The sequence below is a fragment of the Mesoplodon bidens genome, assembly GCF_964165515.1.
Source record: "Mesoplodon bidens genome assembly, chromosome: 1".
In the NCBI taxonomy this organism is placed as follows: domain Eukaryota; kingdom Metazoa; phylum Chordata; class Mammalia; order Artiodactyla; family Ziphiidae; genus Mesoplodon; species Mesoplodon bidens.
This window is the reverse complement of record NC_138176.1, coordinates 149,032,137-149,039,974: the sequence shown is the minus strand read 5'-3', so window position 1 is coordinate 149,039,974 and position 7,838 is coordinate 149,032,137.

Below are 7,838 nucleotides of genomic sequence, written 5' to 3'. Positions count from 1 at the left end.
TTGCAGGTACCTGAGTGGCCCGGAAGTACAGAGCTCTCTGGGCTGAATACTGTGAACTGTAGGTGCAGGTTACAGATGGGAGGTTTGGCTCTGGGAACATGCCAAGTACATAACAAAACTCAATTGAAGGGAGCCAAGTGTAAGATCATAACCCGAACTTGAATACAGGAGGCAGCGAATTCCATAGGATTTAGGTATAAAAGGAGAATTGTAATATTTTTCCTTAAAAGTTAATTTAAATACTGAGTAGGAGAAGGTAGCACCATATTTACTTTTCACTGAGTACATTTTCATGATAGAGTCAGCCTTACAGAAACAAAATTCTCTTGCATGTCATTTAGTTCTCCAAGCATTATATCAGAATCAGTCCTAGCTTCATCAAAATAAAAACAGATTAACTTTGTTTAAAGAATGTTTATAGAAACTTGTATATTTGAAGTCCAAGTGTAAAATGAAGCAGCCAGGAATATCCTAAGACTAAAACAACACAGTTCTAACTTAGATCACAGTTTTGCCTCCAGATTTAATCTCCAGATTGACTTATACTTGTGGAATGGATTGGGAAAGATGAGAAAGGAATGAATATTGATGAATGAATGATGAATATATTTTTTTTAATATTATCTCATTTAAAAATGAATATTTTTTAAGCCTTTACAAAATGCTAGACTTTGTTGAGATTCCTTACAAACATCTCTGATCCTTACAACAGTCCCATGAGATAGGTATTATTATTTCTATCTTACTGATGAGGATACTGAAGCTCAGAGAAGCTAAGTAACTTACCCAAGATCACACAGCCAGTGAATGGCAGAGACAAAATTCAAATGTTTATACTTAGGATTTTTCCTTGCCACATTTAATAAGAGCCTTTATATATATCACTGGTTATTGCAGAGAGTATGATGCAGACATTGGTATTAATGAAACTTCTTAAAGTGAGGTGATTTGGGATCAGATTTTACTACTCATTAGAGAAGAATTTCTGGGAAGGTGTTTATGTACTGTATTTTTTAATGTGTCAAAATTTGAACTTGGGATTTATACTCCAATTTGCAATATTTTAAAAATATCATCTCCTCTAATTTAGAGATACTTTCACGTTTTCCTTTTTTATTTTATTTTTTTGATCTAGTTCTGGAATTATAAGTGAAAAAAGAAATCCTAATTTAGCATGTTCTCTGCACTTCCAATTTTTTTAGCCATTACTAGTAGCTCCTATATACACAAACACATGAGAAATCTCTAAAGTAAATTTTCAGTTTTGAAATAAACAGCTGATCACATCAAAGAAAAGTAGGCACTGGAAGACACTTTCTAGAAAACAGTATTAATATATAATTATTTTAGGAGAAACTATGACTCTGTTAACACCCCCTCCTAAATTAAATGACCTAATCAGATCACTTAGAGAAATAAGTGCTTTTCCGTGCCCTACCCTAAGCTCATATTGCTATTTAACCTGCTTTTAAACAAACAAGAATTTTTAAACACTTTCTATCCTTTAAACAAATGTTCTTTGCTTGGCTAAATGACAATGTTCCAGAAATGCCTACCACAGAAGCATAAAAAACCCTTGGCAACATTCCAGAAGAAATTCACCCTGCATAATGTGTTCCAGCAAACGCTCAATAGCTTTTCTGGTGAACCTGCTAGTTCTGTGTGCACTTGAACAGGATCTGAAAAGAACAAAAGAAAAAACTGATAGACATTTTCCTTTTTGTTAGTCTGGTGAAGTAGCCCTCAGCTCGAACGAGCAAACTTTCCAAACTTGGAAAAATGAAGGCGTGTATGGCTAACCTAAACCCGGCCCTGGGCTCTGATGTAAACTTTGTTTTACTACATTTGATTCCCTGAAATTCAAGTATGATTATACTGTCTGTCTTTTTATCTAATAAAATGTGCATTCGCATTTGGTTCTCTTTGGAGTGTAGAATTTGTTTATATGAATGTATTCTTTCAAATGATTAGTAGTCCTGTCATAATGAGAATGCTTTAGATTAGACATAAACTCTCGATATAATATTAAAAAGAGGGAGACTAGAGGGACAAACCTCTTCAGAACGTTTCAGAAGTGTGTTCATAATTGGCTAAGGCTATCAACTTCTCCAGATACTTATGAGAATTTCACCAAGTGCAAAATCTTTTAAGATGAAATCCATTTCCCTTTTATAAAGTGAAATAGATGCAAGTTTTAATATTTTATGCCCCTTTGCAACTCTTTCTTGGGATGAACATTTCCTACTTAAAAAATAAAATGGTTGGACATTTTACAGTCTATGAAACTGTAACGATACATTTGACCCCGATTCTCTTTGAACATGGGGGGAGGCAGTGTTGGGCTGGGCTGACACAGTGTGTACTGAAAGCCCGTTTGACCTTAAATGCCCTGATGGGGTGGGGGGAGGATGATTGGAAAGGTGAAATTTTCTCCATTTGATGTTCTAGGACACATGCACAGAGCTGAAACTCAACCCATTTTGCAGGTGAGACCTATAGATACAAATGCCAGGCCTGGGGGAAAACTCAAACCCTGGGGGAGGATTGAAGGCACTAGAGCTTGCCTTCACACGCCTCCCTCTATCATTCCATCAGCCTGCTTCACGCAGAGCCTTTCTCTGGTTCCCCCGGGGCCACTTGGAGGAGTGCAGCAGGAGGACCATTGGCCCAGGATTTAAAATATAGACTTTTGCTGTTATCACAGAGATACCCCGATAGGATTGAAGAGAAAGGACTCATTGAACAACTTTAATGGCTAAATATAAACATTTTAAATGTACTGTGCTGATTGTAACATTCTTCTGGCATTTCTTCATTTATTACTGTGCTGGAAGCCTCAAAATAATGGAAGAGACCCAGCTCTGGGGACCTCTGAGAGGCCCTGGCTACCAGGAAGTCATGTGGTGTATTAAGAGAAGGCAAGATATTTACAAAACCCTCAACTGCTTTCTGCAGAAGAAAGCTGGGCCTCTAGACTCCCAGTCAGCAGAGTAAATTATGAAATGCAAAATCAGCACAAAACAGATGGAAACTAAAGAGATTTTTGACTGACATCCTTATCCTGATCTCCTCTCCATCCTCAAAAAGTAACCATGATTATGAGTCAAGGTGTTTCCTTCCAAATCTTTAAAAAGAAATACACACACACACACAGAGAATAAATGATGTTATTTTATGTGTTTTTCTTAAATATGTGGCATAATGTTATACATATCCTAAAATTTGCTTTATTTATTTAACAGTATTTTGAAACTTATCCATGTGGCTTCATATAGATTTATTTCAATACTTTTGGCTGCTGAATAGTACTCCATTGTTCGAAACCACCACTTTTATTTACCCATTTCCCTATTGAAGTACTTTCAGTATTTGCCTGTTGCTGATCTGATGCATTCTTCCAGCCTACTTAAGCCTTCCCTTCTCAGAAGTCTGACTACTTTATTCTCCTTAGTTTGTTCCACGTATGTGAGGTCTGTCTCCCAGACTAGAAAGTAAACTTCTAGAGAGCAACTTCTATGGCCAGCATCTAATAGAATCATTGCATCTATGTAATAATTTGATAAATGATAAACTTTGGCCTTTGACTCTCTCAGAAAGCTTAATAGGAGCTTTGGACTCACAGAGGCTCAACAAATTCTATTTATTTATTTCCGCTTGTTCTTAAAACAGAAATTCTGTATTTTCAAAACAGGTTCAGCTAAAATTCACTTCCTTTCCTAATCTATATTTGTGGTGGTCAACACCTCCTTAAGATGTTCCAAATCCTAACACTGGTGATAAAGGTTGCACCTTTTAAAGATGAGAGTGTGTGTGTGTGTGTGTGTGTGTGTGTGTGTGTACGTGCATGTGAGAGAGTAGAGAAGAAAGAGCGGGAGGGGAAAGGGGAGGGGCGAGGAGGAGGGGGAGGAGGGGGAGGGGAGGAGGGGGTAGGGGGAGGAGGGGAGGGGAGGAGGGGGAGGAGGAGGGGGAAGAGGAGGAAGGGGAGGATGAGGGGTAGGAGGAGAAGGAAGGGGAGGAGGAGGAGGAGGAGGAGGAGGGGGAGGAGGAGAAGGAAGGGGAGGAGGAGGGGAGGAGGAGGAGGGGAGGAGGAGGGGGAGGAGGAGGGGGAGGAGGAGGAGGGGGAGGAGGAGGAGAAGGAGGAGGAGGAGGGCAAGGAAGAAAAGGAGGAAGAGACCGAAAGGATCCCAAACCAACCTTGGGGCGTGGCCCTGTGGCCCCTGCTGGCCCAGAGGCAAAGCCAGGCACAAAGGACTGATTCTCTTTGCAAATGAAATCTGGAGAACAAGCACTTTTCCTTCTTTTCCTTTAAAAATCTTACCCTGCCACTTTTACTTTAAACTTTTAAGTTGCTGTGGTCAAAACCAGTTTTCATTTCTTTCTGGAAACACTATTCTCTGACTCTTTAGTCTTCCTAAAGAAATCTGTTTTTAATGGTTTTTAATTGTTAATGCTCTTTCTAGGGACAATGAAGAAAGTGCAAAGTCTTCACATCCACTCACCAGAAACCCTCCAGACCGTTCAATCAAACTCCGGATCATGTCATGAAGAGCTGCTTGGAAACTGTGAAAACCTTGCCAAAGAGTCTCACCCATTGCATTGTTTGTTAGAGGGAAGGAGAAGGTGAGGACCTATTAGAGCTATGGAAGCAAACAGGTATTTGGGGATCTCTCTGTGTTTGTGTTAGACCATTTTTTCATCTTGTGAAGTTATTTTAATTCTTTCCTAGTCTAAGACACATTCGGCAGCAGTTTTTGGCTTTTTTGAGTCTGATCCCTTTGCTCTGGCCAGGGTCCCCCCGCCTCCCAAAATGCACATATGCTTATATACATGCAATTCTGTAAAGAATTTCAAGGACTTCAAAAATCCCCCGAGACTAGAGGAGTCCAGGTTAAAAAGATCTAAAGTAAGGAGAAGTTGCCAAGAATCCAGATGTTGGCAGAAACAATAAAAGTGATGTGCACTATATGCAAGATAGTAGCTACAAAATAAAAGCAATCTCCATATTTGGGTTTTGGAGCATATTTGGGTTTGATCCTGAGTTGGTCTTTTCAGACACGCCCATGTCCATTATGGATAGCAAGAGGAACAATATGTCATCAACGTGCCACCATCTTTGAATACAGAGAATGACTGCATCTGGAAGATAACATTCTGGACAAGGCACAAGACAATACTGACCGTGAGGAGATTGTCTCATTGAAAGTATCTACACCTGTAGCAAGTGCTAGAAAAAAAGTGAATAAATGATCTTGCCCATCAGTGCCCTTCACCTCAGTTTCTTATCACACCCTTGGCATCATTTCTTTCAGTAGCTACTCTATCCTCAAAATCATTCTTAGTCCTATTTCAACTTCAAAGACTTCTTCACATGCCATCTTCCTTAAATCGAATCTATTCCAAACCCTTAGCTATTCCCCAAACCATATACTCATAAGATCACTGTCATCAGAGTAACTTTAACCATTTACAGAGTGGTTCCTCTGTGTCAGCTATGCATGTAGCACTACAGATATGCTATGTGTGTGTATTAAATCCACACAATAACTCTGCTAGGTAGATTGTAGTATTTTCATTTAAAGATGAGAGACTTAAAGCTCAAAGAGAAGTGACTTGCTAAAGGTTGCAGAGCAAGGAGCTGGCAGAACTGTGTTTATCCTTAATTGCATTTGACAGCAAACTCTATCTCAGTCTTGTTGGCTGGTGCCACCATCCCATTCTTCCAGAAATTTCTTTAAATTACAGAATTCTCAGTTTAGATGGGTTCTCAGCCTTCTTTGGCTCATAGAAAATTTGAGCAGAAAAAGATGTTAGAGGCAATCTTGTCTGACCTTCACACTTTACAAATAAGGAAACTGACAGTCACCTAGGATGGGTTACTGGTCCAACCATGACCTTCCCTTTTCTAGTTCTCAAGGAGGCAGGAACCACATCCTTTGGGAAATAATTTCATGCTCTAAGTGCAACAAAAGTCTGTATGTGGACATATGATGACCATTCCAAAAGGAGCAGAAACTCAAGCCCAGAACACCTAAAAGAACAGAAAAAAAGGAGGGCCAGGGTCAGATGGCATCTACCTCAAAGGGAATAGAACAATCCAAGTGTGCCCCTTCCCACTCTCCCCAGAGGAAGCCAAGGATATTGCCTGGTCCTTGAAGCTAGTGTAGCAATGAAAACAAGACATATAAAACCACAGCAAAGGGGGCCCCCAAAACCAACACCTGCATCCCAAAGCCACTTCTACAAATAGCAGTGACCTGCAGCCCAATTAAGGAGATAATTTCAAAGCCCTTCTCTTTAAGTCTGTAGTAGCTGGAATGAGCAGGGAGAAGACAAGTCAGTGCTTAAAAGCTTGCCTTTAGGTTTGTTATCAAGAATAACAAGTGATTGCCATATTTCAAATGTGTTTAAAAGTCCTGAATCACATAACTATCCTGCCTTGCATTGTCCTTGAAAAGGCAAAAATAGAAATGGAAGAAATTATCTAAGGGCAATAAAGCAGGGAAACAGAGATTAGGCAGGGGTGTGGGCTGCAATTCATTATTACCGATGCTTATAAACACTTATCGTATGACGGTAGTTGACAAGACCTGTTAAGAACAGAGTAATAAACATGGTTCCAATCTCTCTCCTGGAGAGAGAAATAATAATAGGCCAACAGAATAAAGAGTGTAACTGTTTAATAGGTATTTTTATTTTCTAAAGAAGGCAGTTTAGGTGACCCTAATGCTTTTAACATTCATTTTTGTCACTTCATTATATCGTTAGGTTACACCAAAAACACAAAATGCTTTATTTAATATATCACATGAAACAAGAGAGGACACACTGGGTGGGTCAATGACCAAGGCTTGCCTGAATTAGCTTTATTGATTCATTTAACATCTCCAAGCTTCCCTGGGCTATTTTGTAAATAAGTATGATTAAATACAAGGGGCTACATAAATACTCAATGTAAATATACACATACACATTCACATATATATATGTTGCATATATGGTGACCATTTGCTACATCCAGGTACTAAGCCCGCTGACCAGCTAAACAAATTAGTTTGCTGGGCTCTCAAAGTATAAATCCTGAGCCCTCGCAGGGCACAGGCACTGTTTGCTCAGTCCGTAAACACATCATTATTGAACTTGCCTTCTAAAGTAACACCACACCCTGGATATGATGCAAAACCCAGCATTACAAGATAAGCTCTGTCTCAAGTTTCTGCTCGTTGTAGTGTCTGAAGTATTTGCTCATATGCTCAGGGACCGAAGCAGAAGCAAACAGTCGGGCCAGTATTATAGGGACACCTGTGTTACAAAATTGACTTTACTGTGAAAGCAATGAATGCAGTTCAGCAGGACTCCTGTAAGAATGCAGATTCATCCCACATCACGTTGGTGCAACAGGACTTCAACCTTATGGCCGGCCTCCCTCAGCTGCCCAGGGCAGTCCACTTCCCTGGGGTATCAGATCCAAGCTCCAAGTCCCGGCTGCCACACCTCATCTCCTGCTTGTCTTCCGTCTGCGCCCTCATGCAGCTCAGTTAGCCAGGCCTGCACTCAGATCTCCAATGAGGGCTCTGCATGGTGCTTGGAACCTGCCTGGACTCATGAGTTTCTTTACCTTTAAAACTCTACAAAAATCACTTCTTTTGTGAATCTTTCCCTAATTAGACAGAACACAGTGTCCTGCACGAGAGGCTCTGGCACAACCTTGCACGGCACTTAGGTATGATTTTTTGTTTTTTTTTTTTTTTGCGGTACGCGGGCCTCTCACTGTTGTGGCCTCTCCTGTTGCGGAGCACAGGCTCCGGACGCGCAGGCTCAGTGGCCATAGCTCACAGGCC